This window comes from Chiloscyllium plagiosum, unplaced genomic scaffold, assembly GCF_037043375.1.
Source record: "Chiloscyllium plagiosum isolate Xiang-an unplaced genomic scaffold, Cpla_swu_hap1 HiC_scaffold_30, whole genome shotgun sequence".
Lineage (NCBI taxonomy): Eukaryota > Metazoa > Chordata > Chondrichthyes > Orectolobiformes > Hemiscylliidae > Chiloscyllium > Chiloscyllium plagiosum.
Window position 1 is genome coordinate 44,567,642 of NW_028270168.1, and position 22,250 is coordinate 44,589,891.

Genomic DNA, 22,250 nt, shown 5'->3' on the forward strand with positions numbered 1-22,250 from the left:
GCTAGAATGCCCCCGGTTCCCTCATCCAAATCATTAATATATAATGCGAACAGCTGTGGCCCCAACACCGAACCCTGCGGGACACCGCTCGTCACCGGCTGCCATTCTGAAAAAGAACCTTTTATCCCAACTCTCTGCCTTCTGTTAGACAGCCAATCCTCAATCCATCCCAGCAGCTCACCTCGAACACCATGGGCCCTCACCTTGCTCAGCAGCCTCCCGTGTGGCACCTTATCAAAGGCCTTTTGAAAGTCTAGATAGACCACATCCACTGGGTTTCCCTGGTAACCACATCCACTGGGTTTCCCTGGTAAAACCACATAACCTGCACACGTTTGGACTGTGGGAGGCAACTGCTGCACCACTGAGCCACTGTGCTGTCCCACATGATCATAATGAATGATGAAGTGTTTAATGGCCTCTTCCTACTCCTGTTTTGTCTGTTAAATGAAAATTATTAGATAGCGCACACATCTCTTTCATTCTGCATGCATCAGTTTTACAACTAAGGAAATATTTTAAGTGAACATGTTTTGGTGGCTATTAGCACATTGATCTCCTTTCAGAGGGGTCACTGACCTGTCAAAACAGCCTGCAATACTATATATGGCCCTCCTACAGGACACTAAGTGCCTCACAATTTGAGCCACTGGGCATGCTTAATGATAGATGTACAATAAAGGGGAAGTGCGGCGATAAATGCTGAGACTTGTAAGGTGACCTGAGATCCACAACATGTAACGTCTCATTTAGCTGACTGTAAGTTGGTGTCCTCCAGAACCCTGATACAGCTACAAGCTCCACACAGTGTACAAAGCCACATGTATCAACATCCATCACCATTCATAATGCATCGGTTGAGCACTCAGCTCCCAGTGTTTGCCTTTTGTTCTCACTCTGTCATCGTGTCACCTCGATTCAATCTCATCCATCACATGCACCCTCCAATGCCAGAACTGCCCCTGGTCCTCCTTCTGAACATGCTGGCTCTCAGCTGGAGCTGCAGACTCTACCCACCCCACTGCCACTTCCTCACCACCACACTCTGCCACCCCCCACCACCCCTCCCTCTCACATCGAAACAAAGCTTCTACCAGCCGTGTACTGAACAGGAATTGTAATCAAGTATTCATGAACTATATAATATATGAGCTAATAACCATTATCTTTGCCTGGAGGTTTCCTGATGTTCTTATGCATATTAAACACAATCAGTTTGAGCTATGTTAACAAGCGACTCAACATTTCAACTGTCTGTACAACCTAAAACTCTGAAGATACAGACTTCCATCTACTACACCAGTTCATAAGCCACTAAACATCAAACATATTAAAACAGTTTCATTATTATTTCCTGCAGTCACCGTTCAAATATTTCACAAAATAAATTCTAAAACATCAAGGTACTCACTGGTTTATGAAGCTTTGCACCATCTTTCTACTTGGTTTGCCTTGTTTGATCGGATCTTTTAACCTGGAGCTGTTTTTGTCCCTCACCCACCTACAATTGTATTAGCTCTCATCTCAGAAAGAAAAGAGTACACAGAGGCACAAAGGGTTTCAAGTATTTTTAAGATATCTCTTTTAGTTCTAGTTATATTGCAAACATCAGCAGCAATTAGCCCCAAGACTGTTACTTAATATGTGGACCGCATCATTAGTGGTTAGCCCAATTAGAGTCATAGAGGTGTACAGCATGGAAACAGACCCTTCGGTCCAACCTGTCCATGCCGACCAGATATCCCAACCCAATGCCAGCACCCGGCCTGTATCCCTCCAAACCCTTCCTATTCGGAGATTGAGGGGTGATGTTATAGAGGTTTACAAAATATGAGAGGCATGGATAGGGTAAATAGGCAAAGTCTTTTCCCTGGGTTTGGGGAGTCCAGAACTAGAGGGCATAGGTTTAGGGTGAACGGGGAAAGATATGAGAGACCTAAGGGGCAACTTTTTCACGCAGAGGGTGGTACGTGTATGGAACGAACTGCCAGAGGAACTGGTGGAGGCTGGTACAACTGCAACATTTAAGAGGCATTTGGATGGGTATATGAATAGGAAGGGTTTAGAGGGATATGGACCGGGTGCTGGCAGGTGGGAGTAGATTGGGTTGGGATATCTGGTCGGCATGGACGGGTTGGACCGAAGGTCTGTTTCCATGCTGTATATCTCTATGACTCTAATAGCAGTGTTTAAGAGGCCTTTAGACGGTAACATAAACAGGCAGGGAATACAGGGATATGATCATGTGCAGGAGATAGTATTAGTTTAGAATGGCAACATGGTCAGCACAGGTAAGGTGGGCCAAAGGATCTGTTCCTGTGTTGTACTGTTCTCTGTTCTTCAGAAGTTCACAAGTTTTCAAAGGAAAAAAATTCTACACACAGAAAACGCTGAACATATTCATTCACCACCATCCACAACCTCAAGGTGTCTCATTGCATTTTGTTGCTAATAATGTGCTTCTGAATTCATCATTGTTATACCGTTGGAAACACAGCAGATACTTTTCACACAGGAAGGCCCCACAAACAGAATATAATGGCAGTCAGAATATATTTTATTTTTCTGATGTTAGTTTAAGGATAAACATTAGTGAGGACATCAGTAGAACTCTGCTGCTCATCTTCAAAATTAATTCTGACCATCGGAAAAGACAGATGGATTTCTTTGGTATTTTGGCTTAAAAAAAGCACCTCAGACAGTACAGAATTCCCTCAGACAGTACAGAATTCCCTCAGACAGTACAGCACTGGAAAGACTGTCTTGATTTTATGTGATCCACTAGATTCAAAATAACTCCAAGAAAGCCGGTATCCTTTCACCAAGTTAATCTTTATTTACGGGTGCTTATTACATGACATTAACCCGGCTAGCTCAGAGTCAGCTTCTAGAGTGAACAGAACCCCTCACATTCCTGTTTATTTTATTTTCTTTTATCATTACAGAAACAGTGAAGACAAACTATTTTGTGAATTAACTCCACAGAGGCCAATGCCCTGTTGCCAAGTCACCCTTTATTTACACACGGAGAGTCCTTGATCCTGCTCCCTCAGAGCCAGCACTCAGAGTGAACAGGATGTTGAACAGACCGGTTTTTTAATCATTTGTTTTAGTGAACAGGACATCCGATATGCCTGTTCTTTTCTTCTTCTTTTTCAGAAACCTAGCACTCCTTTTTATTAATTTTTTCTTTTTTTTTTCCTTTCATTACCCCCACACTACCGCCTAACTGCAGTAGTGCTTATTTTTACCAGCACCCATGCTGTGTGTGTGCAGGTGTGACATTCCAATTTATTTTTTTTATTTTTAAAAATTTTTTTTCTTTTTTTTTCTCCCCACACTACCGCCTAACCGCGGTAGTGCTTATTTTTTCCCCAGCACGAATCTTTATTCAATTTCCACCACCAGGAAATAGGAAAACACCCGGGTGGCCACATTCCTATTTATACCTGCCAACCAGCGCTCCCTAATTGGACCAGGTTAACAGCCCCAATCAGGGAACTCATATTCCATGAGATCCATTGACTTCACTAGTTTCCAAATCTCTCCTCCCACAGCTCATCCTAGATCCAACCCTCCAACTCAGCACCGACCTCTTGACCTGACCTACCTGTCCATCTTCCTTCTCACCTATCCACTCCACCCTCCCCACCTGCATCCAACTATCACTTTCCCACCTACCTTCCCCCAGCCCCAGCCCCATCCCCATCCACCCTATTTATCCCCCACCACATTCCTGATGAAGGACTTATGCCTGAAACATCAACTCTCTTGCTCCTCGGATGCTGCCTGGCCTGCTGTGCTTTTCCAGTGCCACACTCTTCGACTCTGACTCTCCAGCATCTGCAGTCCTCGCTTTCTCCTTATTCCAATCACTACAAGATTCATAAAGCAACTGCTCGACTAAATAATCTGGCACTTTAGAAACTGACAAGTCTACTCGAAATTGCTAACTTTTTTTGTCCTCCAAAGCTTTGCGCATATGTTTATTTATTTTCAATTCTCATTTCTGTACATTGTTCCAAATGTTCCTCAGCCTGGACACTGTGCATTCGTTTGAGGTGGAATACACACGATGTAAGTGACAGCATAATAAATGTACTTTGAAAATCAGTGGTATTACATGACATGTCGACTGAACAATGGAACAATGCTTTGTCACTGTTCTAAAAAAAAGACTGGTTCTTTTTAAAGGATCAGTAAGCTTTCCTCTCTATTGACACAAGACAGAATTCCAACCATGCTGCACATTGCCAAGGAATCCCAGCTTTCTGTTTCAAATAGAGGTCGCATCCCTCTCAACCATTAAACCAGACTTCAGTTGAACTGACGAAAGAATCATTCTGAAAGGCGTCCTCTTTCATATATCTACTTAGTGACAACAGCAGGGCAGAAATGACGGCTGCAGAGCACAAGGACGTTATCCTGTTTGTCATTCAGCAAAGAGAGACTTGGCAATTCTTAAAGACTGTTGTGACTCAATCCATTCCAAAGCGACTTACAACCAGTACACCCAACTGAAGCGCTGTTACTGTTGTAATGCAGAGAAACAGCCAATTTGCAAACAGAACATTCCAAAAAAAAGCAGCAATGTAATCATGATCAGAAAGTCAGTTTGTTTTTAAAGAGGTATAAATGGTTGTTGGTTGAGGTATAAATGCTCAGCTTCAAAATGTCACCATGGTATCTTCTAGCTTTACCCAACAGATCCAATGGAGTTTAATGTCTCATAGGAAGAACAGGACCTTTAAACACAGCAAGTCCAGAAGAAGTTTCATGAGCGTGTTTTGCAGATATCACAGCACTCTGTCCCTGCTGGGGTTACTGACTGACCCTCTCATTGTTGGGTGCACTGTTGCAGTATTCATTGGTCAGTCCTTGCATTTAGCCTTTTTTTGGCACTGAGTAAGGACACTTGATAACCTGTCTTATACAGTGCTTACGTTTCAAATGGAGAGAAACTGGAAATGTTCACCTTGTAACACAGATTAAAGAGAGATTTAATAAATGCTCAAAACTTGGAGGGACTTCAGTAAATTAGAAAAATAAGAACTGTTTTTACTATTAGGAACACCAGTAACCAAAGACCACTAACTTAAGGTGAAATCAACAAAAGCAACAGACTGGAAATTAGTAACACAAATGAAAGAACTGTGGATGTTGGAAATCTGAAACTAAAACTCAACAGGTCCAGCAGCATCAGGCTAATGCTCAAAATATTGATTCTCTGCTCCTTGGATGCTTCCTGACCGGCTGTGCTTTTCCAGCAACGTACTGTTGATTCTGATCTCTACCATCTGCAGTCCTCACTTTCTCCTAAATCTCCTCTGCACCATCTTAAAAACATCTACCTCCTTCCTATAATGTGGCGACCAAAACTGGACAAAGCATTCGAAGTGTGGTCTAACTAGGGTTTAATAGAGCTGCAGAAAAACCTTGCAGCTCTTAAACACAATCCCCCTGGTAATGAAAGCCAAAACACCATACCCCTTCTTAACTATCTATTAACTTGAGTGGCAACTTTGAGGGATCCCTCTGTTCCTCAACACTGCCAATAATTCTGTCTTTAACCCTGTATTCAGCGTTCAAATTTGACCTTCCAAAATGAATCACTTTGCATTTATCCAGGTTGAACACCATCTGCCACTTCTCAGCCCAGCTCTACATCCTGTCAATGTCTTGCTGTAGCCTGCAACAGCCCTCAACACTATCTACAACACCGCCGACCTTTTGTGTCATCAGCAAACTTATTAACCCACCCTTCCACTTCTTCATCCAAGTCTTTTATAAAAACTACAAAGAGCAGAGGCCCAAGAACAGATCCCTGCGGGACACCACTGATTTCCGACCTCCAGGCAGAATACGTTCCATCCACCAGTTGCTGTCTTCTTTCAGCCAGCCAATTCTATATCCAGACAGACAAATTTCCTTGTATCCTAAACCTCCTAATGAGTCTACTGTGGAGAACGTTATCAAATGCCTTACTGAATTCCATATACACCACATCCATTGCTCGACCGTTGTCAACCTGTCTCGTCACATCCTCGAAGAACTCAGTAAGGCTTGAGAGGCATGACCTGCTCTCACAAAGCCACGCGGACTATCGCCAATCAAACTATGTTTTTCCAAATCGTCATAAATCCAATCTCTCAGAATCCTTTCCAGTACCTTGCTTACTACAGACATAAGACTGACTGATCTGTAATTCCCAGGGATTTCCCTATTTCCTTTCTTGAACAGAGGAACAACATTCACCTCCCTCCAATCTGCTGATACTACTCCAGCGAAGAGTGAGGATGCAAAGATCACCGTCAGAGGCGCAGTGATCTCATTCCTCGCTTCCCGTAGTAACCTTGAATAATTCTGGTCCGGCCCTGCACCTTATCTATCTTGATGCTTCACAGAATTTCCAGCACATCCACTTCCTTAACATAAATCTGTTCAAGCTTATTAACCTGGTTCACAGTGTTCTCACTAAGAACATGGTCCCTCTCTCTAGTGAATACTGAAGCAAAAAACTCATTTAGGGCCTCCCCTATCTTTTCAGACTCCAGGCACAAGTTCCCTCCACTATCCTTAATTGGCCTACCCCCACTCTGATCATTCTCTTATTCCTGACATAAGTGTAGAATGCCTTTGGGTTTTCCCAATACTTCCCTCCAAGGCTTTCTCGTGCCCCCTCCTAGCTCTCCTCAGACCATTTTTGAGTTCTTTTCTAGCTACCCTGTAATACTCTAAAGCTGTGCCAAATCCCTGCTTCCTCAACCTTAAGTGAGCTTCCTTCTTCCTCTTGACGAGAAGCTCCTCTTCTCTTGTCATCCAAGGCTCCTTCACCTTGCTATTCCTTGCCAAAAGGTAATTGGATTGATATTTGTAATAGAAAAGCTTACAGGTCAATGGGAAAGAATAACGCACAGAGCTAATTAAATACCTCATTCAAAGAGCTGACATAAGCTGACATGGTTTCTGTTAGTGCTACAAGATTCTATCAACCTATTTTAGTTGTCAGGTTAGGAGCTAACTACGACAGGTACTGGAATCAGCACTGAAAACAAAAAAATGCTGGAGATCACAACGGGTCAGGTAGCATTCGTGGAGAGAGAGCAAGCTAATGTTTTGAGTCTAGACGACTCTTCATCAGAGCTGATGTGAATTCTGAAGGGGACAGCATTTATGCAATAATTGGGGGTGATGTAGTGCTGGGGGAGAAAGACTGCTGATGGTGCAGATTAAGTGATCGGAATGTGAGAGTGGTAGAACATGGATGTGTCTAACTGCCAGACTGGAGAGAAGAGACAGTCACACTGCGGTGGGGTGGGGATGTGGGAGGATATTGTTACAGTGAATACAACCAGTAAAGTGATAAGAAAGGGAAGGAATGGGAATGGGTTCACAATTTGAAGGTGCTGAACCCAATATTAAGTCCAGAAGGCTATAAAGTGCCCAGTCTGAAGATGAGATGTTGCTCCTCCAATTTCTGCAATGAATCACTAGTTGTCAGGTTACATTAGATCCCAGTGGACAAAGTTCAAAATCACACAACACCAGGTGATAGTCCAACAGGTTTAACTGGAAGCACTAGTTTTCGGAGTGCAGCTCCTTTGTCAGATAGATGGATGGAGCAGAATCATAGTCCCTTATCAATATCCTGTTCTACAACCAGCTGATGAAGGAGCAGTGCTCCGAGAGCTAGTGCTTCCAAATAAACCTGCTGGACTATAACTTGGTTTTGTGAGATTTTTAACTTTGTCCACCCCAGTCCAACACTGGCACCTCTACATTATAGATAAGAGTGGACAGCTCCAGGCCCTTGTACACCCTAAGTTTGGTTCTTAATATAAGCGACGGGGTTAGCTACGACCTCCAAAAGATTTCACCAACTTCAAAGGCAATTTATTCAAATGAGTACTGGCTCACCATAATATAGTAGTGGTATATGAGCACATTTCTTCAATTACAAAAGCTTATCATCTTCAATATATTGACTTTATATTTTAATAATTATGTTTGGATAGAAGGTAGAGACAATGCAGTGTCAAAATTCCATGTACTGAAGATGAAATGTAAAACTTGAACATGACTTTCAAATCAAACAGGGAAATAAAATCTAACAGATTTTGAATCTGACAGATAAGAGTCACCTTTCCAAAGTGACATTTTAATAATAAATAAACTGCAACTGCTCAGCGAAGGATAGACAGTGTTCATGGAACAATTCCTAGCTGTATTATCTGATTTCCCATGATGACGGCTCATGAAAATACTACTGTTCAAAACGTTCCATCAAATTACACGTATCAGTTATTCACTGGTGGTGGTCATGTGGAGTCAAAAATTACACCATCTGACCAACTGGCAGTGACAAGAGAAAGTCACCGAGGTGCCAAGAGACAAATGTCTCTGGAAGAGGGTGCCTGTTGTTGTTTCGTGAAACGGAAAACATGCATCACAGAATTTTATGTATAACTAAAATTTAATGCCAGCGTCATTTGAGTTTAACACACATTACTGGCCACGGTTGTGTTAAATCTTGGCAATTGACTACTTTCATGCAATTGTTTTCTCTCTCTGTCGATTTGAGTTCTAAAGAAACTTGAATTGAGGTATAATTAACACTTCATTTGATATCACTCCTGCTACCCACAGTGTGCTGCGCTGCTGCTAGCTAGAAGAGAGGGGTTGCCCTCAAGCAGTCAAGGATGGAATTCATTAGTCAAAGTGAAGAAATGACAGTGGTGACCTTATTGGCTTGAGTATGTCTAAGAGGTTACCAACCAGTGAGAGAGGCAAAGGGAATTACACTTACAGGGACATTACAGAGAGGTGTAATGATTATAGAAGGAATTTGTATTTAAAAAAGCTGAGACAGTAATCTTCTAAAGAGTAGAGAGGGGAAGAGGTTCTGAAGTGTGTCGAAGAGAATCTGTTTCCGCTGTGCAAGGAGGGAGCAATCTGGGAACAGGTTCTGAGGAAATGGTGGTGGGGGGGGGGGGGTTTGATCGAGTAACAGAACAGGATTATTCAGTGATTGTGGTGTTACAAGGCTTTGATTAACTATGGAAAAGGATGAGGACTTTGTCCAGAATCCAAACAAAAACTGAATCCCAATCCCAGTAAGTTTGCAACAGATCCGCCCCAACATGAATTAGAATCAAAGCTATGAAAGCTCAACTGTAATCAAATAATGAGGCAGCTGTTAAAGAAGAAATGTATGCATACAGCTGAGTTATATTTGCATGACAGGGAGAGATAGGATAACTGAATAGAACAGGGAGATTATGAACAGAAACTGACAGGTAACATAAAAAGGTTTACAAAGGGACTAGAGATATACAATGTGTAGAAAGGATAGGAAGAGGAAGGTGAAGCTGACTAGAGATCCAAAACAATAGGTGCACATGCAAGCAACCAGCATAGCTCAGGTAATAAGTACATACTTACATCAAGCTTTACCAAGGAAGAAGATACTGCCCAAGACACTAAAGACTAGACACAGGAGGCCCCCAAATTACAAATATCCGATTTAGGAATGCGCATACTTACAAATGCGATTCTGCACATGGGTGTATTCATAAAAATCCACCATAAGAACATTTCCTATACTTCTAAACAGCTGGTTTATAATTTCCTGCATTGTCCACCAATTTATGTACAAAATGACTTGCAAACCAATTCCAGAACAGAGCCTGTTCACAAACTGGGGTCTGCCTGTCGTTAACATAATGTATGGGCTAAAAATTGATAAAGAGGAAGGCTGCTTGTTTTTAAAGATGAGTAATGACCTGGACTGCATGGAATGGAGCCAGGGCTGCTGAGGGAAGTAAAGGTAGAAAGTATAGAGGCACCAGCCCTTGAGTGGACAATTGTAGATGTTAAAGCCATGATCAAGTGAGTGTTTAAGAATTAGTGCAGCAATGAGAAGTCTGTAAATTTAACTTCAGTGGAAACACAATAGTAAGAAAATCATACAATTCTAAACGGAGACCTGGGGGTAGATGCAAACAAATAATTGAAAGTGGTGGGGCTGGTGAAGAAAGTGGTTATAAAGGCAGTGAGGATCTCTTATATTTATCAAAATATTTTGGACAGCTACCTTGCCACCAATTCTTCTTAAAGATTAGATTTTTTAGATTAGATTATTTACAGTGTGGAAACATGCCCTTTGGTCTAATAAGTCCACGCCGACCCTCCGAAGAGCAACCCACCCAGACCATTCCCCTACACCTAACACTATTTAGCATAGCCAATTCACCTAACCTGCACATCTCTGGACTGAGGGAGGAAACCCATACAGACACGGGGAGAATGTGCAAACTCCACTCCTAATGCCAAGTTGGGGAAGATGCCTACACGGAATACTCAGCAGAACGCTGAGTGGGATTAAACAGGAAAGGTTTTTTTATTTATTACTTAATGGCTAGTTAAACTACATCTAAGATACATGATCAACCCTTGTGAGACATCAGGTTCAGTTTGAGAGTAAATAAGCATGACTATTTTAATTACATATTGGTTAGAACAGCAACTGAAACTGCAACACTGGAAACACAGAAAACTGGTCGGGATACTCATAGAATCCCTACTATATGGAAACAAACATTTGGCCCACAAGTCCACACCTACCCTCCAAAGAGTATCCCACCCAGACGCATTCCCCTACCTTACTTCTCTACATTTACCCCTGACTAATGCTCCTAACGTACACATCCCTGAACACTTTGGGCAATTTAGCATGGCCAATTCACCTAATCTGAACATCTTCAGACCGTGGGAGGTAACCGGACAAAATCCACGCAGACACGGGGAGAATGCAAACCCCAAACAGTCAAGTCGCCCGAGACTGGAATCAAACCCGGGGTCCCTGGTGCCGTAAGGCAGTAGTGCTAACCACTGAGCCACCATTCCGCCCTTGGATAGCTCCTCCAAGGAACAGTCTGTTGGGCAAAGCTTATCTTGCAATGTCAGGTAATTCCTTCTGGTACTAACTGTCTTAAACATGTAGTTCTGGGAGAAAACGCATTTCAGCAGCACAATTAGTCTATAAACATAGCTGAGGAATTAAGGAAAGGTATTTTTGAGAACAGTTACCTCCATTCCCAATAGCACAATTCCAGCAGGGATCATTTCACACGCTTTGTTCTGCTCATGTGCTGATGTCTGCGCCATTCTGCGCATGTGCTCATGTCTGCACTGTTCTGCTCATGTGCTGATTCTGCATTTGCGCCGGTATCAGCTGCCGATAGAGCAGCTTTCTGTGAGATGTAGTGTACAAAGAACAGCTTTCTGAGAAAGATACATTTAGTGGCTTCCTGTGATAGGCGCATTCCTTCTAGATTATCCCTTTCTTTGAAACAAAATGGTGGGACATAATGACAAGAATGTTAGCAAGCATCCTGGTGATAAAATAATGGGTGGTGAACACAAAAGGCAGGCTATGACATTGAAAGAGAAGCTAGATTTTATGAAGCATTTTGAGTGTAAGGAGAGAACAGATTGAGGGACTCTACTTTAAACACCATTAGAGGCAAGGCTGAAAAGATTAAAGCAAGCTGTACTGCTGGAACAGGTCCGAGTGTCTGCAAATCTGTAAGGTCAGGGAAAAAGGAACTTTAGGAGATGGAGAGGCTTCTAAGTGTTTGGAAAGAAGATCAAATAAAAAAGGCAATCTGGGACAAACTTTCTCACCATAAAAGAGAAAGCATTATTCATTTATGAAGAAAAATGTTTAAAATCCTGCAGATGTGCCTGCCTTTAGTGCTAGCAGTGGATGGTTTGTTAGTTTTAAGAACTACGATGCATTCCATAATGTAAAGTTAATTGCTGAACATGCCTGTGCAGACAAGGAGCATGCACTGGCATTTCCTCCCATAGCAAAAGAAATTGATGAAGAATGCTACACCTTAGATTATATCTTCAATTGAGATGAGACAGATTTATACTGGAAGCAAATGCCAGCAAGAACCTACATTTCTAAGAATGAAGCACATGCTCTAGGCTTTAAGGTGGCAAAGGATCATATGACTGTGCTGCTGGGTACCAATGCCAGTGTAGCCTTAAAGCTTAAGCCTATGGTGGTGTTCCATCTGCCAATGCGTGAGCCTTGAAGTCTACTCTAGGCGCCTACTTCAGGTCAAGCAAATTTTTGACATGGCAAATTTTTTCTGACCTTAATGTTGATGTTTTGGAAGATGTTTTTAGGCCATATTGCAGGCAAACAAGTTTGGATTTCAAGGTTTCTGCATCCTGGATAATACGCCAAGTCATCCTGCCACCATTGGTGAGCTTTCTGAAAACATCAGAGTGCTACATCTACCTCCGAACACAACTTCGCTCATTCAACCCATGGGCCAGGGGGCAATATCAGCTTTTAAAGCTTATTATTTAAGACGCACATTCAAAAGGCTGATTGCAGCTACTGAAAGGGATAATAAGGGCAGTGCTCTTCAATTTTGGAAGAACTTTAACATCAAGAATATTATTGACATGATTGTGGAGATCTGGGGTGATGTCAGTACACACTGCCTGCATGCAGTTTGACAGCAGCTTCTCCCGGACATTTTTCAAGATTTTAAATGAAATGAACCTTCAGAGGAGCTCTCCCAAAAATCAAAGAGCATTGTGTAGCCCTTGCAAAGCTGGGTGCCTTTGAAGAACTGGAAAAGTGAGGATATTGAAGAGCTGCTTGAGTCCCATGGTGAAGACCTCTCTAGAGCTGATCTCCAACAGCTCATCGCTGAGGGGGCAGTGGAAGCTAGAGATGAAAAAGGTGGAAGTCCAGGATGCAGCATCACAAGAGCATTCGATCTTCAGGGAAATTGAGAGGCAGTTGCAGCTCTTGGAGGACAACAATTACAATGCAGAGCGCAGCAGGGTTGCAGTTTGTTCAATAAGATATCATCTGGCACCCTCGGAACAACTTCTTCAGGACGGAAGAAAAAGGGCAAAGGAGCAAAAACTGGATGTGTTTGTTAAACCGACCCCCAAGAAACAGGCAGAAGACAATCAACCACAGCCATCCACTTCTGCAGCTACAACTGCACCTGAAGGGAGTGATGATGGTGACCCTTTATCCCTGCATTAACAATATGTTTTCAATGTAATGTGTTAAACTTCTTTTTATTTTGTTAATAAATGTGATTTAAACCTTCATTCAGGCTGTGCACTCCTTTGTGTTAGGCTTTTGGGTCATTTTTGAGTGATTGTGAGTGATATTTTCTGATAATCTACCCCTAAACCCACTTTTTCCATAGCCCCATTATTTCTATTACGCGAGGTTTCCCCAGAATGCAACTAAGGCGTTAAAGAACTATCTGTACAACAATCCCAAATGTCATAAACAGGGGGAAGCAGAGATTACAGAAGCGAGGAGGATCTGGTAAATCTTTATAAAACACATGACCAACCTCAGCTGGAGTATTGTATCCAATTTTAAACAGTGCACTGTAAGGAACATGTGTAGGTTTTCGAGAAGGCACCGGACAGCTTGACGAGAATATTCCCAAGAATGAGGGATTGCAGATCCACGGATGGATGAGAGAAGCAGCAGTTGTTCATCTTTAACAACAGCAGGCTGAGTGGGGATTTTATTGAAGTGATCAAAGTCATGAAGGGTCTGGATGGAGACCAAGACAGAAACTGTTTACCGTGGTGTAAGAATCAAGAACCACAGGACGAGACTTACAGGATCTGGGATGTACTGCGATCGAGATAGATTCAATCGTGGTTTATAGAAAGAAAAAGGGGAAAGTGAGGACTGCAGATGTTGGAGATCTGAGCTTAGAGTGTAGTGCTGGAAAAGCATAGCAGGTCAGGGAACATCCCAGGAGCAGGAGAGTTCCTGTTTCGTGCATTCCTAATCAAGGAGTTAAGCCCGAAATGTCGATTTTCCTGCTCCTCGGATGCTGCCTGACTGCTGTACTTTTCCAGCACTACACTCTTGAATCTTATATAAAAAAAATTGAATAATCACCTGTAGGTGAGAAATAACTGTGTGGTTAAGGGGAGTGGCGCAGTCACAGAGGGTCATGCCCATCTTAACAAACTAACCTGACTTTCCCTGTGTCTGTGATCATTCTATGAATTAAAGTTTACACACATTCAGATCTGGCATAGCAACTATCCATGGGAGAAAGTGAGGTCTACAGATGCTGGAGATCAGAGCTGAAAATGTGTTGCTGGAAAAGCGCAGCAGGTCAGGCAGCATCCAGGGAACAGGAGAATCGACGTTTCTCCTGTTCCCTGGATGCTGCCTGACCTGCTGCGCTTTTCCAGCAACACATTTTCAACTATCCATGGGAGCCAAGTGGACTTTCATTGCATGTAATTTGGGCACACTAGGGTGTAATTCACACACAGTGAATTTAGGAATAAAATAGCATAAATCAGTCACGTGAAATCATCATGACTGATGTCCATTTTCATGCACCCACCGTTGGGAAGTAACATTAGGCCTATATAATCATAGACCTCAGAATGGCATGGACATTATTGAGTTTGGATAGTCACCAAGATAACAATCAAGTTCAATGCAACTTTCTGCCTATACGGATTACTGCAGAATCCTGGGCTTGACAGAATACAGTTCATTTGATTTAATTTAGTCCTTTCAGTAGGCATCAAGTACATGAGTGAACTCTTTCAGTTTTGAACATTTCTGTTAGCTTGTCATGACAGGGCTACAACAAAGCTCTCTCCCAAACCTTTTGAGATTCTTTACTTGAATTATCTTCCATTGCTGTTAACTTAATGCAGTTCAGCTGTTTGAGATCAATCAATTGCTTCTTAATTTCACTGAGGATCACTTTGCTGTTTATTTTTAAATGGAGGTTCCTGATCATTTCAATATTGTGAGGTCAAGATTATTGCAAGATTACATAGAATAGGATCCCTACAGTGTGAAAACAGGCCATTCGGACCCACGCTCCGAAAAGCATCCTACCCAGACTCACCGCCACCCTATCCTGTCTCTGTAATCCTGCATTTCCCACGGCTAATCCACTTAACGTGCATACCCCTGGACACAATAGGCAATTTAGCATGGCCAATCCATCTAACCTGCGCATCTTTGAACTGTGGGAGAAAACCAGATCACCGTGCCGCCCTCCCACCCCCCGAGAAATGATTGGCTTGGGGAGGCCATGACCTCGTGGTATTATCACTGGACTGTTTAACCCAGAGATCCAGACAATGTTCTGGGTTCAAATCCCACCCTGGTGGAATTTGAATTCAATAAAAATTTGTAACTAAGAGTTTAATGATGACAAAGAAACTATTGTCAGGGGAAAGTCCCATCTGGTTCATTAATGCCCCTTAGGGAAGGAAAGCTGCCATTTGTACCTGGTCTGGCCTGGACATGTCTCCAGATCCACAGAAATGTGGTTGATTCTTAATTACCCTCAGGGCAATTAGGAATTAGGGGAGTAAACTAATAAAAAAGGTTATCCAGGTTAGGATTAATGAAGTAATCAGTAAACTAGCATTTTGCTGTCCAAACTAAGTCTGTGTTCTGCTAGCAGATACATCAGTAACTAGGAGCACAGGTTAGCTTTATCCATCAGCAGCCTGCAAGTTGTGCGTAACTTCATCTCTCAGAATATGCTTTACATTGTTCAGCAAAAAACATTAGCCCGTTCATAAAATAAATTGAGTGACTGAGTGATTGAGTTAAAGATCATTGGTTACTCCTCAGGTGGAGATCTGGGCATGATTCTAGAAGGTAGGTGCTAACATCTGGAGGTGCATGAGAAAATAATAAGCCATAGTCCACGAGGCACATGGGCATCCTTTTTCCATTGGAGAGGGAGACAATTGATTTTATAGCTTGAGGGGCACCATTCCATATTGAGAATGGGGCAATGTCTGTAATTTGATCATTCAGGATGCAGAGGTTCACCAGAAAGATTCCAACAGTAAGAGACTTTTGTTATGAGGGAATATTAGATTAGATTAGATTACTTTACAGTCCTTCGGCCCAACAAGTCCACACTGACCCGCCGAAGCGCACCCACCCAGACCCATACCCCTACATTTACCCCTGGACTCAAAATGTTAATTCTATTTCTCTCTCCTGACCTACTGAATTTCCCTGGCATTGTCTGTGTTTGATTAGATTAGATTACATTACAGTGTGGAAACAGGCCCTTCGGCCCAACAAGTCCGCACCGACCCGCCGAAGCGCAACCCACCCATACCCCTACACCTAACACTATGGGCAATTTAGCATGGCCAATTCAACTGACCTGCACATTTTTGGACTGTGGGAGGAAACCGGAGCACCTGGAGGAAACCCACGCAGACACGGGGAGAACATGCATACTCCACACAGTCAGTCGCCTGAGGCGGGAATTGAACGCAGGTCTCTGGCGCTGTGAGGCAGCAGTGCTAACCACTGTGCCACCGTGCCGCCCACAAATTTCGATGGATTTCGATGGAGCAATAAGGAGAAACTGTTTCCACTAATAGGAGGTTCAAAAAGCAAAGGAAAGAGTTACTGATAAATGAATGGGGGGAAAGTTCAGGTGAAGTTGTTTGATGAACAAGTTATGCTGATCTGGAACACGCTGCCTAATATGATGATGGAAGTAGATCATATAGTAACTTTCAAAAAGGAACTGGAAGTAAATTTGAAAAGGAAGACAATGGCCAGGCTATGGAACAAAAAAAGCAGGGAAGGGGCTATAATAAGACAGCCAATTTTAAATTATTTGTGTTAAATTATTTTAAATGCCAGTGCAGGTGTAATGGTAAAAACAAGGAGTGCAGATGCTAGAAACCAGAGTCTAGATTACAGTGGTGCTGGAAAAGCACAGCAGGTCAGGCAGCATCCAAGGAGCAGGAAAATCAACATTTCGGGTAAAAGCCCTTCATCAGGAATAGAGGCAGAAAGACTCCAGGGTGGAGAGATAAATGAGAGGGGGGGGGGGGGTGGAGGTGGGGAGAAAGTAGCATAGAGTACAATAGGTGAATGGGGGTTGGGAAGAAGGTGATAGGTCAGAGAGGAGGGTGGAGTGGATGGGTGGAAAGGAAGATAGGCAGGTGGGACAGGTCATGGGGACAGTGCTGAGCTGGAAGGCTGGAGCTGAGGTGAGGTGGGGGAAGGGGAAATGAGGAAAATGGTGGAATCCACATTGATGCCCTGGGATTGAAGTATTCCGAGGTGGAAGATGAGGCGTTCTTCTTCCAGGCGTCGGGTGGTGAGGGAGTGGCGGTGGAGGAGGCCCAGGACCTCCATGTCTTCAGCAGAGTGGGAGGGGGAGTTGAAATGTTGGGCCACAGGGCTGTGTGGTTGATTGGTGCGGGTGTCCCAGAGATGTTCCCTAAAGCGCTCTGCTAGGAGGCATCCAGTCTCCCCAATGTCGAGGAGACCACATCGGGAGCAACGGATACAATAGATGATATTAGTGGATGTGCAGGTAAAACTTTGATGGATGTGGAAGTCTCCTTTGGGGCCTTGGATAGAGGTGAGGGAGGAGGTGTGGGCGCAGGTTTTACAGTTCCTGCGGTGGCAGGGGAAAGTGCCAGGATGGGAGGGTGGGTCGTAGGGGGGCGTGGACCTGACCAGGTAGTCACGGAGGGAACGGTCTTTGCGGAAGGCGGAAAGGAGTGGGGAGGAAAATATATCCCTGGTGGTGGGGTCCGTTTGGAGGTGGCGGAAATGTCATCGGATGATGTGGTTTATGCAAAGGTTGGTAGGGTGGAAGGTGAGCACCAAGGGGGTTCTGTCCTTGTTACGGTTGGAGGGGTGGGGTTTGAGGGCAGAGGGGCGGGATGTGGATGAGATGTGTTGGAGGGCATCTTTAACCAGGTGGGGAAAGAAATTGCGGTCTCGAAAAAAGGAGGCCATCTGGTGTGTTCTGTGGCGGAACTGGTCCTCCTGAGAGCAGATATGGGCAGAGGCGGAGGAATTGGGAATACTGGATGGTATTTTTGCAGGAGGTAGGATGGGAAGAGGTGTAATCCAGGTAGCTGTGGGGGTCGGTGGGTTTGTAAAAAATGTCAGTGTCAAGTCGGTTGTCATTAATGGAGATGGAGAGGTCCATGAAGGAGAGGGAGGTGTCAGAGATGGTCCAGGTAAATTTAAGGTCAGGGTGGAATGTGTTGGTGAAGTTGTTGAACTGCTCAACCTCCTCGTGGGAGCATGAGGTGGCGCCAATGCAGTCATCAATGTAGCGGAGGAAGAGGTGGGGAGTGGTGCCGGTGTAACTACGGAAGATGGACTGTACTACGCAGACAACAAAGAGACAGGCATAGCTGGGGCCCATATGGGTGCCCATGGCTAGCCCTTTGGTTTGAGAAAGTGGGAGGATTTGAAGGAAAAGTTGTTAAGGGTGAGGACCAGTTCAGCCAAACGAATGAGAGTGTCAGTGGAAGGGTACTGTTGGGGACATCGAGAGAGGAAGAAACGGAGGGCTTGGAGGCCCTGGTCATGGCAGATGGAGGTGTAGTGGGATTGGATATACATGGTGAAGATGAGGCATTGGGGGCCGGGGAAACGGAAGTCTTGGAGGAGGTGGAGGGCGTGGGTGGTGTCTCGAATGTACGTGGGGAGTTCCTGGACTGGGGGATAGGACAGTGTCAAGGTAGGTAGAAATGAGTTCAGTGGGGCAGGAGCAGCTAAGACAATGGGTCGGCCAGGGTGGTCAGGCTTGTGGACCTTAAGAAGGAGGTAGAACTGGGCAGTGCGGGGTTCCCGGACTATGAGGTTGGAAGCTGTGGATGGGAAATCTCCTGAGGTGATGAGGTTCTGCATGGTCTGGGAGATGACTGTTTGGTGATGGGGGGTGGGGTCATGGTCGAGGGGGCGGTTGGAGGAGGTGTCTTCGAATTGGCGTCTGGCTTCAGCGGTGTAGAGGTCAGTGCGCCAAACTACCACTGCACCCCCTTTATCTGCTGGTTTGATGGTGAGGTTAGGATTGGAGCAGAGGGAGTGGAGGGTTGCACGTTGTGACGTGTGCCAGGGATGTGCATGCCACTTTTTCTCTCACAATTACATGACTCCCAGCTGATTGCACGAGGAGCACAGTGAATCCTGAGGCAGGCTGGTTGACTCTTAACTGCCCTCTGGTATTTAGGGATAGGTAATAAATGCTGGCCTAACCAGTGACGCCCTCATCCCACGATAATTTTTTTTTAAAATTGAAGTTCAATGAATTTACCAGCCTCAGAATGAATTTTGTGCATTGCATAGGTTGTGGGAGCCTTTTGAGGGAGTAGGGCTATTGTGACTGCTGCGCTTTCCCAGCAACACATTTTCAGCTCTGATCTCCAGCATCTGCAGTCCTCACTTTCTCCTATTATGACTGACATAAATGTCAGTGCAGTGCTAAAGAACTAATGGCTGTAATATACCAAATGGAAGTTTTTTTTTATTGGAAAAGTATAAGCTATAAAAGTTTAATGTATAAATCAAAGAGAAAGGAACAATTAATCTATGGGGCTTCTGAGTTCAACACTTCTGTTTCCGAGGTGGCACTAATTTCTGTTTGTATTAGATTGACAATAGAATGATACAACAAAGAGCTCACTTCAGCAGTAAGCTTTACTCACATATCTGCAGCCTAAAAATAAAAATCACTGCTTTTGTACTGGAGATGTTTTCATTTAGATCCTGGAAAACTGGGGGCCTGAATTTAATCAGGCACTTTTTTTTCTCGAAACCCTTGTAGTTAATGTGTTGATCAATTAAGCAACAGTGTCTACGTGGCTGGGATAAGGGAGAGTAAACATTGGCTTACAGCTCCTTGTCTTCACAGATCCAAATACAACAGCAGGATGAGAAGGAGTTTGAAGCTAACATACACATGTCACGCAAATCAAAAACGATAGCATTACTTAGGACTAGAAAAAGATTTCAAAAAGTGAATTAATCAAAAAATAAAAAATACAAATTATTTCAACTGTTCTCCAGTTTCAAAGTTTCCACAGTATAATTGATGCAGTTCAGCAGCTGCAGTATTTCCTAATTCATATTTCTTTGCTGGCTCTGTATAAATACAATTGCTAAAGTTCCTAATATTGATTCATTCATGTGTTCTCTACTAATTTTGTACATTCTGTCAGATGTTGTTCTCACATATTGCACACCCAATAAATTCCAATAGCTGTTAGTAGCTGAAAAGTGACATAAGATTTTATACCCTTAAGACTTTTACTATGAAAAAATGGCAGGGACTTGATTTGTGTAGGCAAATTATAGTTCATGTTGTGTTTCACTGATTGCTACATCAGTGTATTTTTAAGAGACATGTTCATGTTTTCATGTTTTTATCACTGTATCATGTGACCCAAGAGTATAATGGTTTCATACCCCATCTTAACTCGGGCCACTTGAAGGATGGTATGTTGATGGAAGCATGCTACTCTTTGTAACCAAACAGTTTCATGTTATTCCAGGTATTGAAACTCCTGTGACTGTAACATTTCTCTGTGTTAATGAGCTGTATAAATGTCTGTTGGATTTTTCTATACCATGTTATTCATGTCTTAATTTCTCATGTTATCTCTCACAGCATAAACATTGCCACATTGGGCCAAGTTAACCTGCTGGAGGCAAAATGCATTTCATTTTTAGATTATCCAATTGAACTTTCCCCTTTTACATATAAGACAACTGAAAATCCCATCTCATAGCTGGACTAAATACTGCCTTGTATGCAGACATTTAACTTTCCTAAACTATCCAAGATGATTATTAGCTACCATGGTTTACTTTCATTATTATTCTTTCCTAGCCAAGCAACCTTTAACCCCGGTGCTGACTTTCACTGGAAGGAATTATTTTTTAGAATATCCTCCTTCCAGTGGAAGCTATATGAAACTTGCAGCCTCATTTCAAATCCTCTCAAATTTTATCTTTTCTATCCAAGCACTAGATTCAACTAAAACTTCCTCCATGAGGAATCATAGAGACTTTTAGCCTTGAGTTCCTTTTTCTTTCCTAGAGTCTAGCAGACTAGTTTTTATAGCAATGTAATTTTGGGAATGCCTGCAACCTGTGGTTTCCGAAGGACATTTTCCTTCTTAAATCCAATCCCTATAGCAATATGAAGCACATTGGGTCCTGTCATTCGGTAGAAATGCTCATCAGCAAGTCTTTAGACCTATTCTCTCTTGGATGGTTTAAACGTAGTCACTCACAACTCAACACTGACCTAAGACTTTCCTCATTAACAGTCTAACCACTGTAAACATGGATGCCAATGCAATTATCTCCAAATGTACACAGCTCAGAGCTTCTTTACAGCAAAACTACACAATTCCCTCATTTTAAGCTGAACAGCCGCATCTCCAAGGCCTGTCATTAGGCAGACATCAAAATAGACCGTACGATCATCTTAATTTTAATTTCAGTTAAAGGTACAGTCCTCAACAATCTTATAAATCTCATATCTGTAACAGGGATACAGAAAGTGGCAAAAAGGCATGTTTCTAATAAGTAATATAAAAATAGGCGACCACATTATCAAGGGCTGTTGTGAAACTGTCCATTCACTGAAAACCTGCATGGTTCAGTTTGTACGGGTGCTACCATGGGCCACACTAACAGCAGAGTTAACTGGAGGAGGCTGAACTGTGTGGGGTGGTACCTGCACAAATGAGTTGTGAGCTTTTAGTGTTCCCACTTCCAATGTGAAAATTAATTTCTGACTTGCACTTCTGCATCAGCAGTGGGAAAAGAAGGTAAATTTACTCCAGTCACCTACAATTTATTCCTTCCATCTGAATCAGAGGCCATTCAGCTACTGGGTGTGTTTCCAAGTTTCAGTTAGGTTGTGGCTAACCAAGATCCGTAACCAACTTCACGCACCTCCCTTTCCTTTCCGTATCCCTTCGCATTTTTACTGTCAATTTCAGTCTTGAAATTGTCAATTGACCCAGAATAAAGAGCTGTCTGAGGCATTTCCAATGACAGTTAATGATAAAGTAAGACTCACATTTATTTGATGCTTTTCCTGACTTTACAGTGCTTCACAGTCAAAGCAGTGCATTTTAAGAGAGACTAGCCCTTCAGCTTTCCTCGATTTGTATAAAAGTATCTCAGCAGTGCTTTGAAATGTCAAGTGCTAAATTTTGAAAATTAATTTTTAGTTGTTGAAATAACTCCACAGAGGCCAGTATCCCATCACCAAGTCTCCCTTTATTTACTGGTGGAGAGACCTTGACACTGATCCAGCTCCCTCAGAGCCACTCTCAGATTGGACAGAATCTCTGGCACTCCTGTTTATATCTGTCAGCCAAGGCTCCCTGATTGG

The 22,250-nt window shown here is 43.2% G+C and overlaps 1 protein-coding gene and 1 pseudogene across 4 annotated transcripts in view; one reads left to right on the forward strand and one right to left on the reverse strand.

Annotated features, from left to right (window-relative positions):
• The window catches only part of epha10 (EPH receptor A10), a 610,046-nt gene that overhangs the window by 245,644 nt on the left and 342,152 nt on the right, over positions 1–22,250 (reverse strand). The gene's annotated exons all lie outside the window — the stretch shown is intronic.
• LOC148142187 (uncharacterized) lies at positions 11,357–13,081 on the forward strand (annotated as a pseudogene).